Source organism: Macaca nemestrina (assembly GCF_043159975.1).
Source record: "Macaca nemestrina isolate mMacNem1 chromosome 14 unlocalized genomic scaffold, mMacNem.hap1 SUPER_14_unloc_2, whole genome shotgun sequence".
NCBI lineage: Eukaryota > Metazoa > Chordata > Mammalia > Primates > Cercopithecidae > Macaca > Macaca nemestrina.
This window is the reverse complement of record NW_027257578.1, coordinates 95,050-110,124: the sequence shown is the minus strand read 5'-3', so window position 1 is coordinate 110,124 and position 15,075 is coordinate 95,050. Positions and strand designations below refer to the sequence as shown.

Here is a 15,075-nt window from a genome sequence, read left to right as displayed (position 1 = left end):
GAAATTGGAAATAACATTCAGTTAAATGACACTTAAAAAAAAAAAAAGCAAAAACAAAACAAATACCACTACACCATCACTCCTTAAATTTATTTAACTACTGTTGCCAAATAAAATGGAGAGACTTCTTACTGCAGGTTAATAATCAGCCATCGTCACCATGAAATAGACCACTGTGCAGGCTCAGGCCCTCCAGCCCACAAAGGCAGGGGGAGGGGGGAGGGAGGAGAAACGATGGCCAGAAAGAAAGGGACAGGGCAACCATGACCCACTCAGCAATTGTACCCTCCCACCTTTCTTCTGGACTTAAAATTTTGGAGCCATCTGGGTTTACCTTCCTATGTCCATAAGTCAGCAAGTTCTCGAAGCCAGAAATTTACCATGTTTCTGGCAGCCAAGTCCTCTCGGCCTTCCCCCATGTTTTGGGGCCTCATCAGCTCACCCCTGGGTAGTATCAATGGCCTCAAATCTCCAGTCAACCTTGCACTCCACAAACTGAAGTATGCCAAGAGCCACTCAAGGCTGCCACTGCTGTGACCAAAGGCTTTTGGAGACAGTCACCAGCACTGTACAAATCCATGTGGCTTCACCAGGCGCAAAGCGGCTCCAGCATTCCATCCAGTCTGTCGCTGCTACCATAGCTGTGAGTCTATGATGTGTCAGGAAGGGAAGGAAGGCACCACGTACATCATCTCATTTAAGCTTCAGTGTCACAAGGTGGATTTTGTCGTGCCCGTTTTATGGATCAGGAAAGTTTTAAGGAGGGCAAGCACAGGGCCTTGCTGACACAGCAGCAAGCTCTGCAGAGGCCTGGGTATGACCCCCGCCCCACGTTCCCTGGGTCCTGATGTCCACTCCTCCCCCGTGGGACCCTGATCCTGGGTCTGTCTGAATTGCCACCATTCCTAAGACACGATTCACGTCTGCCCACCTCCTCCTTTATGGGTTTCCCGCAGCCCAGAGGCGTGTGCTCTTCCATCCAGCCAGACATCACACTTCAGCACCTGCACCTGACACCACTTCAGCCAAAAGCTTCTCTCAAACCTCCCCCAACACCTGCCGGTCACACAGCTCTACACCCCTCACCTTTCTCACACGAATTCTCATGTATTCCTGTGTAGCACCATCCAACTGATTGTAGTCTGAAAGGAGGAAGCTTTGTAGATAAGTCTACGTTCTACTTTACTCCCAGCCCTCCGTCTTGCACGAGGCAACCGATTAACAGCAAATTCATTTAAGCACAACGTTTCCATTTGAAGAAACGCACAGCATAGAGCTCTGATCATAATTAAAAGCTTGTTTCATTCGTCATTTGAAATTCCATATACTGCTGCAACAGCAGCACCCCCTCCTCGCCAGGCTCTGCCCTAAGGACATCTTTCTTCCAGCGCACGACTCCCATCAGGGAGTCCTGTGGGGCAGCGAGAGCCCCACAGGTTTCCCAGCGCCTCGGGCTGCGGCTTCCACGCTGGGCCGGCACTGACACCACGGGAGTCGTGCCCCCAACAACTACAGGATCGGAAGCTGGCCGACTGCTCTGTAGAATGGAGACATGTTAGTAATCCCTAATATTTCCACTGACAGGCTGCTCAGCTAAACTGGGAAAAATCCACAAAATAGAAAGAACCCATGGGGAGGAGCATTTCTCTCTCCAACCTGGCAGCAAACGGTGGCTGTGCAGACGACCTCTTCGGGATAACCATCGACTGCATCTCAGGTCAGTAACAGTCCCGCTGAGGGCCAAAAAATCAGCTCCCCCAGGCCCTCACTTCCTAAGGGTCAGCCGTCCCAGGCCACCTCTCCTGGAAGATCAGCTCTGACGCACCCACGACGGTCAGGAACCGGCTCTGGGACTCATTTCCCAGGCTCCTGCCTACCACCCTCTCTCTTCTTCCTCCTCCATCTCCCTCTTTCACTCCCATCCTCCCTCCACCTTTCACTTCCCTTCTCTCCTTTCCTCTCCCTCCCTCATTTCCTTTCAGCCCTCACCTTCCTCACTGCACTTCCCAATGCAACTCAGCTGACGCATTCTCAGGTCAGTAGAGGGTTTTCTTTCACTCTATGTTTTTATTGCAATGATCGTTCTTAATGAACAGAAACCTGTTTCGGACCATGTGGATGCCACCTCATGACCAACTGCTGCCCCGCGGCTCCGTGTCCACTCAGTGTCCTCACGGCACAGGCGCCCAGCAGTATGGCTGTGACCAGGGGTAGCAACATGGGACACGGGAGAGGTATTCCAGCCAAGAGGCCCTGCCAAGCCTCCCCAGCAAACCAGAGCAAGGCCCAGGGCGGTAGGGAGAGCGCTGTGCTCATGCCGTAGGCAGTTCAGTCGATGGATAAACTGTCCATCGACTGCAAATTACTTTGTTTCCATGGTTACAAAAGAACCATAAGCATTCCGAAATATGTTCTTGGTTTCATGTTTGCGAAATCTAAGCAGCATTATATGAAAAATCACTGAATTCTGCCCGAGGCTCTAGGGGTGTTTTCCTCTCTGAAAGGAGCCCCTTCCGGGACTTGGGATTGAGTGACAGCCTTCAAAATCACGGTTATCCTGGCGTTAACAGGGAACTCCTCAGCCCGTCAGGAGCTGGGGCCCTCGACAGCCCCCACGGCTCCACACGCCAGTGTTCTGAGGATCACACGTGTGCAGATAGCAAAGTTTGCTGCACACACGCCAGGTGCTAACAAGCCGCAAACGTCTCACTCATACTTGCTAACCACATCTCTTCTCTCAGCCTCCACGGCGTTTCACACTCTGCCTTTATATAGAGATGAACCATGCGTCCTGAGCGCTACAAAGATTCACCTCCTTCTGGGCAGAGGGGTGCATCTTTCCATCACGGGGTCTTCATGCGAGCCAGCACAGGATTTGCAGAGTGGGCGAGTCTAATGTTGATGACACTTTCTCAATATTCCCTTCACACCCCTCCAAAAACAAGAGTGCTGCCAGCTTCTTACCGAGGTTGTAAAGAGGAAAATATTTCTCTCTTATTTGTCACTTTTTAAAGTAATACTTGTGACGAATGTGACTCTACATGTACACCATAAGCACCCACACCGTGAACATTCTGCTCTCCCGTGACTGTATTCACAGGTCACAAGGACAAAACTTCTCCATAGTAACCAAAATATATATATATATTTTTTTAACATGACTTCTACTCATCTGAAAGTCACAGATGTGGCTTTTCCTTCATAAAAAGATCCAAATGATCCACAAACCAGGTTTAATAAACATGTTGGTCCAGGTGGGAAAATGACCCCTTAGCCTCCCTCCCCTCAAAGACCAGGGCAGCCAGGAAACTGCGCTCTCCAGTCAATGACAGCCGGCAGGATTCCCTAAATAAGCAGCTGGAAGATTCCCATCTGGCAGAGCGTGCCTTTCAAGACTCAAGATGTCCCCGCTCCCTGAGTGTCCTACAAAGAACAGACTACCCAACTGAGGACTGAGGCAGTAAAGAAACATGTTTTTGGCCGGGTGCGGCGGCTCGCGCTTGTAATCTCAGCACTTTGGGATGACAAGGCAGGCAGATCACAAGGTCAGGCGATCGAGACCATCCTGGCTAACACGGTGAAACCCCCGTCTCTACCAAAAATACAAAATATTAGCCAGGCGTGGTAGCGGGCACCTGTAGTCCCAGCTACTCAGGAGGCTGAGGCAGGAGAATGGCGTGAAGCTGGGAGGCAGAGTTTGCAGTGAGCCGAGATCGTGCCACTGCACTCCAGCCCGGGTGACAGAGCAAGACTCCGTCTCAAACAATTAAAATAAATAAAATTTAAAATGTTTTCAGCAAATAGCATCATCGACCCCCAAATGAGAGGTACCATTTTCATTCTAGGAGGGAAACACTATAAAGCACGTACATTTTAGCCCCATAAGTGAATTCTTCAGGCGTTCCTGTGTCCGCTGTCAAATGCAGCACATCACCTCAAAAGGCAAAGTTCTATAAGTCACATCCAAGGAGGGGAAAAATCATTCTAAGTTTTAGTAATCCAGTAAGAACCTGATCCAGAGAAGCCTACTTGTTCCAGACTCGAAGCAGCAATATATTGCTACAATGTAATGAAAACAAAGGGATGATTAAGAAAATTTCAATGCTAATAAAAGACAAAAACGTAATTGGATTTATTCTACTCTAGACAGAGCAGCCGGGCAGTTCACCCATACGTTATTATCGTTGGTGTTTTTCAGGCATGGTCCAAACTCTGTCAACAAGGCTTGACAGCAAGGGCGTGATCTCCACTCACTGCAAGGTCCGCCTCCCAGGCTCAAGCGATTCTCTTCAGCCTCTGGAGTAGCTGGGACTACAGGTGTGCAGTCATCACGCCCAGCTAATTTGTGTGTTTTCAGTAGAGGTGGGACTTCACCAGGTTGCCCAGGCTGGTTCCCTGGGTCTCAAGCTCCCAGGCTCAAGCAATCCACCCACCTCGGCTTCCCAAAGCGCTGGGATTACAGGCGTGAGCCATCACGCCTGGCCCTTTTTTAAAATTTTCTTTTTAAGTGATTAATGTGCTTCAGAGTCTTGTCGGCATTAAAAAAAAAAAAAAAAGTAGTAGTAAATTCTGTCAGGGAAAGAAACCATTAACACGTTTTACACTTCTCAAAACTCAAAACTGAAATGCTAAGAATAAATGTATTTTATTCACAGAAGTAGCATTCTTAAAGTTCTGTAAAAGTGGTACCATGGACACCACCACATCACAGACGAGCGTGGCAGGACTGCTCAGATTCAGAACACATTCTGAACAGTCCTCCTGCCCCTTTCTTCAATGGGAACACTTCATTCTGTCTTTTATTCAAATTAAGTATCTTGCAAGGGAGTTGAAGAAAACTGCAGAGCAGATTTTAAAACTTCATTGCTTTTCTCAATTTTCGCCACATTCTGATGCATTTTACTGACTACACGGCCAATAAGCCTAAAGCTTTTTGCATCGATAAAGACAATGCACCTTGTAGCAATAGGCTTTTTCTTTTCTATACAAAGATCTATCATTTCAGCTAGTAAAATGGGCATTTCACAAATATTTTGCACAATTCCTAGCACAGATTTTAGCAAAATAAAACCGTTATCTTTCTGCAATTAAATAACCAAGCATGGGAAACTGCACAGTTAAAATAACCATTCCATTATTTTATATAAACACAAATGAGAAAGTAGAGTATGCTTTGGAAAACAGTATTTCCACATGCCAACGATGAAGCAGAAAACAGTTCCTCAGCCTCATATGACATTTGACAACCGAAGTATTCTGACCCAAGCCCAGCCCGGTTAAATGGAAATGAAGTAAACATGTGAGTGACTGAGGTGGGGCACTCTGATAGTCACAGTCCAGGAAAGAACAGCTAACATCTTTCTTCTTCATGGGAAAACCAAAACATACTCGAGAGACCTTGATTCTTTAAAACACAGTCTGCCCCAGTACTAACCTTAAGCTCTCATTGATCAAGATTGCTCTAACCACAGAGGTGTTTTTCCAGGCCCTCGAAAATCACGGACATGGTACATACACAACGTTTTCAAACACTCAATGCTGCCAATTTATTAAATGTGCTGTGATACCGGAAGTCTTGTGCAGGACCAGAAGCGTCGCAGCCTGGTTACCTGTCCTGGTGTTCAACGCTTTGTGTGTGCAAAACCTGCTGTTACAATTTACTGGGCTTAATGTGATTCAGTTCGTCACAGAAGAGAGCTATGACATTTACATAATTCCACGCATGGATTCTCAGGTTCACCTTCCACAAGTGACTGCTCTGTCCACGAGACGAGACAGCGGAGGGAAGACCCAGGAAAGGCCTGGGAGATGCCAGGTGCTCACAAACTGGTATCAGTCTGCTGGTTTTGGCTTAAAGGAAAACAGACATAGAAGAAACTAAAAGGGCTCATTACACCTAATATCACAATGTTCTCAACTTTACCTTAGCCAAAAATAAAAGCGGAAAAGCAAAACTACTCCAGGGCACGATTCCAGTGCTAATCTGAAACATGAAATATTTAGAAGACAAAGCTTATTGTGAGTGCAATTAATATACGCACAAAACACTGGTTTCACAAAACCCAGTCTTTCCAATTGCTTTTATAAAAAGAAAAATTTTCATGAGGATCGCATACATTAACTGATTTTCAAATGAAGGGACTGGTAAACTTCAGGGCATATGATTTCTGCCACATACGAGGGGAGCAGTGAGAGAGAAGAGCTAGGATCAAGTGTGCTGAAGCTGTCCTAGGACTGAAATTCGGTTTCTGCCAAAACAAAAACACAGGAGTCTGTCAACTTCGATAGCAAGCTCTGCTTGAGAACGTCAAGATGTTAAAGGGGCTTCTTCCCTGTATGGGCACAAGTGATCCTTGCAAAAACATTGCTCAGCATCATCAAAAACCAGGAAAGAACACAAGCCTTCCACACATGAAAGGGCAGAAGGGAGCAGTGTCCAAGCTTGCTCGGCAGAACTGTTCCCGGAGGAGAACAGCACAGAGGACGTCACAGGGAGGGCAGAGCAAGCAACAGCAGCTTCCCTCTCGCCGCAAGCAGGGCCTGAGCCAGGGGCGCAGTCTCCTCCAACCTGACAAGGAGGCACGAGGAGCCACAGAGAAGTCAATTCAGGGTCCTTTTCAGAAAGGGGCAACAATGAGAAAATCTGGTCTTACTCAACCCCCCCTCCTCCGGTAATAGCTGAACTCGCACCTGCGTCTGTCACGTTCCCCAACCCCTCTTGCAGATGCTCTTCCTGCACCCGGGTGCCTGTCTCCGTGCTGCTCCTGAGGCCACACCTGTTGCCATCCAATAGTGACCAGGAATTCACCTTTGTCCGGGAGAAGCAAATGCAGAGTTCACACACTCCTGTACAGGTTTACTGGACGAGAATCTAACTGCACTGTCCAATTCCAGATGTGCTGGTACCAAGGAGAACGCTCGATGTCCAGCATTTATAAACGGTATCAGTGGGTTCTCCTGGGACTCCCAGGCAGCCACACGAGGGAGGGAGCTGTTGCCCTGTTACCCCGAGCCAAAGCAAGGCTGAGAGGCAAACACCACAGGCCACATCACACTCGAGCACCGACTCTTGACAGTTGCTCGTTCGTGTGTTAAGAAGAGTTCGGGGTACAGGAGTCAGACAGGCCTGATCTCAGCCATGGGACAGCAGTGACTGTGCCCAAGTCTCGTATCTAAGCCCCGACTTGCCCATCCGGCCTTCCTTCAGGAACAATGCCCACCTCACAGTGCTGCCATGAACGCTAAGTCAGCAAGTACATACACGATCAAATTCATTTCAACTGTGCTTTCTACAACAAGTTAATACAACCAGGCGCTATCATTCAGACTGAATAACCAATATTAGAACAGAAGATAAGGCCAGGGATGGTGGCTCAGACCTGTAATCCTAGCACTTTGGGAAGCTGAGGTGGGTGGATCACTTGAGGTCAGGAGTTGGAGAGCAGCTTGGCCAACATGGCAAAACCCCATCTCTACTACAAATAAATTATCTGGACATGGTGGCACACACCCTGTAACCCCAGCTACTAGGGAGGCTGAAGCATAAGAATCGCTTGAACCTGGGAAGTAGAAGTTGCAGTGAACGGACATCGTACTACTGTGCTCCACCCTTCCAGCCTGGGTGACAGATGAAGATTCTAGTAAAAAAATAAAAGGTCAAGATGAAAAGTGATTGCCAAGGTCCATGTTCCATATTCTTCAAACATAAATTTCATTAGCTGGTACTTGATCAACTTGTTGTTTTCTTCATTACAATCTTGTATATCCTTCTAATATGGCTCAAAATGTATACAGTTGAGCACACCTCGAGTATAACAAAAAATAAGGTGCCTATATTTCATAAATGAGCAAGTTCCAGTAAGGCTGCATCCTACTCTAGTTAATCCTTTGACAACGTAAAACTGAGCCATCCTGACATAGCACTGACACATGGTACAAGAAGAATGACCTCCAATTAAATCGCTAGATTTAGAGAACACATAAACATAATTTATCACCAATTCATCAGGGATTGGCAAGATTTTAAAGGAAGAAAAAGTATCAGGACTGTAACTAGGAATAAAGGCAAAAATAAGCACGAGAAATTAGTCACGTTTAAATCAATACCCTTTCTGTGGGGCCGTAATAAAGTATACACAACAGGTGTGCAAGCTGTCATGCTAAGCTGTCACCAAGCTCTCTATGAAGGTAGTAAGAGCGTCCCAAGTCGCAGAGCCTCGTATTCCTATTTAAACCCTAAACAGCCAACACCACACTCGGCACACAGTGAGAACTCTGAAAGCTCAGAGGAACGCATGATGGGATGAAGGGCCCCAGCCCTGCCGTCACCCTGCTGCTTATTAAAAATATAAAACAAGGCCCTGTCTTCAAGGTGCTCAGATCTAACTAGTACAAGGTTTTGCTTTTCACAAGTTAACTATGAATGATGAAGACTCTCAACAGCTGTGTGAAATGTAAGGCAACCTGGTAAGAGGAACTTGGCCGAGACTAAACCCAGAGACGGTTTTTTAACCACAGAAGAGGAAAGAACTGAAGAACCTTACAGAAAGTTGACAGCAATTTCTATTTCTCTATGGTAGAACCTGGAATTTACCTTTGAGACAGACTGTCCTTCTGTTCTGAAAAATCAGATTATTCTTGCAATCCTCCATCAGAAGTAGAATTCCCAAAGGCATGGAAAACCAAGTACTAATTTTAAAACCCCCCCAAAAAAACTACCTATGATCTTAGGTGTGAGATTTAGTATTCTCAAATTCCAATTTTGGAAATATTTTGCACAAAGTCCTTATTTTCCCTGTTTACTTGAAAGCTCTCTATTCTTTTGTCCTAAATATCTTCTTTCTCATCCTTCCAAATAGTATCTGAAGATGAACTCACATATCGTTTTCAATGTTAACAAAGAAGATACTACATTTGTCATGAACTGTTTAGATTCACAACACTAGGAGGGATTTTGCTACATAGTGAGGAATAACACGAGGCAGTAAATACGCCACGAATAAGGAATAGTAGAAAGTGGACACATTTCCTGATGAGTGGCGATTTCTCATTGAGCTGCTGACAAAGTTATCATATGGAAAGCTAGACAGCTACTATGTTAGTTCTACTTCACTTAAGTGACCGAGTCATTGATGTTTCGGTTCCCTCTCTCATCTGGGGATGAGACACACCTCACAAAGCTGTTTATGATTTCAGGAACACAAACATCAAGGAAGTGACTGTTCCTAAATCGTTGCAGAGGGTACAGTTACCTGCCAAATTTCAACTAGGTTGCAACAAACAACTGTTTTCTTCCTACACTCTCCGGTGCCAGCGAGATGGTGCATTCTTGGATCCCTGCAGGAGCCCTATTCCTGGTGCCACAGAGCACACACACATTTACATCCACATAGTGTACATATATGGTACACTGTAACATGTGTACCTGCATAGAGCGTACACACATCCGAATACGTATAGTGTACATAAGTGCACTACATGCGTAGAGTGCACACACATCCAAATCCATGTAGTGTACATGCATAGAGTGTACACATATCCAAATATATAGTGTACAAATAAGTTCACTATGTGTGTACAAACAGAGCATACATACATCCATATAGCAAATGTACATAGGTACGCTAACATGTACGCACATACATAGCATGTACACCCATCTATATGCATACAGTGTGCACAGGTATACTATAACCTATATGTACATGCATATGGCATACACATGCACATTCGTATGTACACAGGTATGCTATTTGCTATATGTATACACATGCATATAGCATACATTCTTATCCAATGCACGTAGGTGCACGACAGCATGCATACACATGCGCAGTGTACACATATGCACATGTATACAATGTACATCAGTATACTAACGTATAAAGCATATACACATATACAATAGTGTACATACATATGCAGCATGTATATGTATTAGTGTGTACATATCCAGAAGTTTATTCAGTGTGCATAGTATACATGCATGCTTGTGTGCACATATGTATATATACATCTGCAGAAATAATGTGCACATAACCACATGGTGTACATACACAGGTATGCATATGGCATTAAATACATGCATGTATATACACATGCAGAACAGATAGGTGTCCAAGTAGTGTGCATATAACCATAGTGCCCATATACACATATACACGTGTAAATGCATGCCTACAGCATGCACGTGTGTAAGACACATAGGTAGTGTACATACCTATACATTGCACATACATGCACAGTGGAAATACACGTAGTATGGGTACACCACATACAAACATGTACATTTATGCAGTACACATATACCGAGACCCAGAACACGTCATGAGTATTAACACTGCAGAAACGCTTCCGGTTCTACCTAAGTGAATTTTTTTTCAAACTATAATAGAACTCATACAAAAAGGGTTTTAAGGAAATGAATAAAGCTAGTGACAAAAACAGTGGGAAGGGCACAACCACTTTCCCTCAGAGTTCTGGGGCCGGACCGTGGAAGTTCAGAGGTTTCCTAATGCAATACACATCAGAACTGACTCACGACGTAGGGCTCCTTAAAAATTAAAAATGTGTCCTCACGTTTTGGCCTTTGAGACAAAGCCTCTTAGTTAATCGAGTTCTGACTGAATGTGACTCACAGTACTCTGGCAGATTCTTCATTTTCTGGTGACACAGACGAATGTCCCAGGGTGAGGGCAATGCCAGCCCTTTCAGGGTCAGCTTTTCAAGGAGCGATGTCTGGCAGAACACAATCCAACACCATAGTAAGATCCCCCACCCAGCCACTTAGACGCTTTCGGGTACTTACTCTGCTTGTTTCCCTTTCTTGAATTCAGCTGGGGAAAAAAAAAAACCCAAAAAATCAAAACTAAAAACAAACAGCGCATGTATTTGTGTGTCTGAAAAGTTAATACATCCACATCCAACTTTCTAAATGAGACACGGCAGGTATGATGGTCACCGAACAGTGGCCACTGTTGACAAAATATAAAGTCTTCTGCAAACAGAAATACAGAAGTCAAGGGAATTTACTTCACATATTAAAGCTGTCAAGGGTGCTCATCAAAAATGTACTTAGAGGTTTACCTTTAAAGTTATTTTTGAAGATTTTTAAGTTGCAATACTTAAAAGCCTCTGGGAAAAGAAAGGATACAGGTATCTGGAAGATTTATACTAAATGATTTTCATGTCTTTTTGATAAAGTGAAATAAGGTCAGCCTTGAAGTAATGGGTTCCACTACTATGAGGCTGTGGATGGAATCCACACCACCACCAGACAATTGAATAAATAGCAAGGCTGCACACACAGGACACAGGCAGGGAGCCAGCCTGACTAGTTGTCAGCTTCTGGGTCAGTTCTACCCAGTTCTGCCCAGGCCCCACTGGAGATGAAAACCTGCCCTTTAGAAGCCTTCAATCCCCACCTTTCAAAATCGAATCCTCTTCAACTGAGGCCCGAGTCCAAAAATCTACTGACATCTTAGCACCTGTTAGGCCCGCTGTCCCCCAGCCTTGTTGGCACCAGGGATGGGTTTCATGGAAGACAATTTTTCTGGGGGCTGGTTTTGAATTGCAACTGTTCCACCTCAGGTCAGGCATCGGATCCTCATAAGGAGCACCTCCGAGATCCCTCACATGCAGTTTACGATAGGGTCCCAGCGCCCAGGAGAACACGCGGCTTATGATAGGGCCCCCGCACCTAGGAAAACATGTGGCTTACGAGAGGGTCCCAGCGACTAGGAGAGCAGGTATGAAATGAGTTGGCAAAGCCAAAATCCACCCGATCTACCACTCCAAAACAAACATACACCACTGCCTAATATTAATGTGAGCCAAAAACATGGAAGTCCTGAGGGCCCACACTGACCACAGCCAGACACCACTTCTGCAAGAACCAAGCATGCGCCTAGAGATCACCCGTGATGACCCAGGAAAGCAGCTTTGAGCAGAGACAAACGTGAAGGAGAGGCACATGGGCCAGGGTGCTGGGTGTGCCCGTCTTTGTGACCTCACTGAGATTGCTGACCTCTGTCCCTTGGTGTCCGTCCTATGGAGGAACAAATGGAGCCCCCAAATCCCTGCCTCCCTTCAGCACTGACTGAGGCGGCCCTGAAGTCTCCCCAGGGCTAAGACTGCTTCTAAATCCTGTTAACTGCACACCCACATAAACAAAAAACAAAATATCAAATATGCAGACAGGAAAAGAAAAATATGTGAATCCTTCCTTATTCAACAGGCATTTAAAAAGTAACAGGAAAATTGTGATAGTCTTTAAACAACCACCAGCTATCACGTCCTGTTGACATGTTTTAGCTAATCAGAAACATCTTTACCAAGCACCTGTGCGTTCAGGAAATCAGTTGACAGATCCCAAATAACCTCGGAGCCTGCGACCTGACCCCCACTCACGTATATCACCTCTCCAGAGGAACGAGCCCTGGACACCTTTCAAATGGTGAGGAACAGGAACAAGGGTAGCTTTCCCTCAACACCACAAAACAAGCTCGACCCCGAGGAGCCCAGAGAACAGGGACGTTTGTTTAGGTGCTTTCCCACTGACCTTGTCAGAGGGAACGTTCCCATCCCACAACACCCAGTGTTTTACTCTCCCTGGGATACCAGCAGCCGTCAACCTTCAACAAGCTGGAAACACAGGCCAAGCTGACAGGAGGCCTCTCTCCATTCCCTACTGAATTCGCTCAGGACATGGATGTTCCCAAACACATACGGCCCCGAGTATTCCACACCTGGAGAACATTCAAACAGACGCTGCAAAGACGTTCCCCTACAGAGAAACTCAGTTTCTAACTTCCCTTAGAGAAAAATATGAGACCCAGAACTTTCCAGAAAATCAAGTGTGGGAGGAAGCCACTCACTTCTGGCACTTCCTAAACCTGCCTTCCTGTGCAGGGATGTCCCCGTGACAGCCCCGTCCACCCAGGACGGCAGCAGGCCTCAGGCAGCCAGCACCTGGGCAGCTGGCGAAGCAACCCCAGGGTGAAAACGCCATCCCAGGCTCCACTTCCCAGAGCCCCTCAGCAAGAAAAACAGAGGCGGGGCAGAACTGAGGGCGGACCCGAGGCTGGGGAGCCACAGACCCGCCCAGCTCAATCATCGGACATGCTCTTCTGTGGACAGAGCCCAGGGAGAGGCCAGCACAGAGACCCTCGTGCCGGCTCCACGGGCCAGCGTCCTCCAGGGCTGCAAGTTTGTGATCACAGCTTCAGAATTTGGTTCCGGAATCTTCGGGAATCAAAGACACACCAAACTGTAAAGCTGCCAGGACAGCAGGGCCCAGGAGCAGGCTCAGGGGAGGACCACGTAGAAACCCCACACACAGCATACACGTGTGCATGCCACCCCTTCACCCAATACTATACACGCAAACGCATGTATGCACTCCATACACACCCTCAAATACACTCACCAAATGTGATGCGTGTACACACTCCACACACACCCTCAAATACATACGACACACATGAACATGCTCACTCCACCCACACCTGCTAAATACACTCACCACACACGCACAAACGTGACACACCTGCACAGTCATTCCAGATATCACACCCCTCACCAAGTACACAGGTGCACACAACCCCAAGTCCAGAACCTGCAGACTCCACAAGCTTTGGTTTCCCCCACTGTTTCTCTCATCACATGAGATCCACACACAGGTGTCATTTACTGACATCTAACACTCGGGGAAGCCCTTAGACAGAACTGCAGTCACAAGTCAGCTTCATTCAGGCATTCATCACCAGCCTCCCTGAAGCCACCTCCTGTCCCCACGGGGAGCGGGGGCCAAGACCAGAGACGTCACTGGGCTTACAGATCCCCAGGCTGGCAACCCAGCGAAATCAGGAGGGCTCAGCCACGGCCCTGGAGGGAGACGGTACTGGCTCAGGTATGCGGAACATGAGTCCTCATTTCCATACAGTGTCACCTACGACAGCGTCAGGTGAAAGCCAGTGGTTTGGCATTCCTGGGATAAGACAGTCCTGGAATTACAAGGGAAGCTTTTTACTCCTCCCCTCTGAACACATGAGGTCCATGGTCCCCTCACATCTAACACTGGGAATCCGAATCGGTGACTTGTTGTCCACCTAAGGACCACCCAAGAGGATCCACACACCTGCTACAACAGCAGCACTGCACCTGGTCTGCAGGGGAGCAAAGCAAATCCCACCTTTATGACTAAAACTATATTACCCCGACACTGGCAGCCTGCAGTGTGTATATCGTCAAGCCCCCACATCTGCGCCACCTGCAAGAGGAACACAAGCCCTTAGTCCCGGGTTCTCAGGATGGCCTGTGAGGTGGATGCTGGCACCCTTCTCATCTCCCAGTGGAGAGGAGAGAAGGCCAGGGTCAGGGTGGTGTATCAGGAGGGTCGGGGTTCAAACCCCATCTGCCTCACAAAGCACCCCTTCCTGTTCAAGTGACTTCTATCATCAGCCTTAAAATGTACCACAGTTACCAGCAATTCTGAGTGCTGTTCCTTGGGACGTCATAAGCAAGCATTTTGTTAGAAAGATTTTGCCAAATCTGCTTTCAAAATCCTATGTTATGAAATGACTAATGAAAATTTGAGCTATGAAATAAAGCATAGTTAAATGAATCCCAAAATGACTATCACGAAGGAAGTTTTAACTTGAAGTGAAAAATATCCTCTAACTGACATCAGCCAGAATTATCTTCAATCATTACTGATCCCATATGCTTCAGGAATTATACAGCATCATCTCAGATATGAACTTAAAAAAATTAGCTGAATGCACATTTCAGCGAAACCAAAGTTCTGCTATAATAAGCAGCACAGGCGTCTCTGGAGAGGATTTTAATTGGGACTACAAACAATGTGCACGATCGTGGTAAGAGGTTTCATGCTGGCTGTTCTCCAAGGTGTGATACAGAGAAACACCACTAACCTCAAAGAAACCTGCTGCTCTGTAATGAGATGAGAGATGAGAGATGACATGGATGGACTACTGTAAATATTTGAAAAACAATTGTATCACTTTCCTTTTACATTCTTAGAAAAAACCGATTTTTCTTTTGGGATGGTTTAAA

At 46.4% G+C, this 15,075-nt stretch overlaps 1 long non-coding RNA gene across 6 annotated transcripts in view; it reads right to left on the bottom strand.

The window, feature by feature from the left end:
• Positions 1-15,075, bottom strand: part of LOC139361181 (uncharacterized) — a 99,768-nt gene that overhangs the window by 44,535 nt on the left and 40,158 nt on the right. Inside the window, exon 1 of one of the 6 annotated variants that reach the window (XR_011618750.1) lies at positions 14,934-14,967. The exons of the other annotated variants lie outside the window; for them this stretch is intronic. This is a non-coding gene — a long non-coding RNA (uncharacterized lncRNA). Of the gene's footprint in view, positions 1-14,933; positions 14,968-15,075 lie in introns of those variants that run through there. 6 annotated transcript variants of the gene reach the window in all.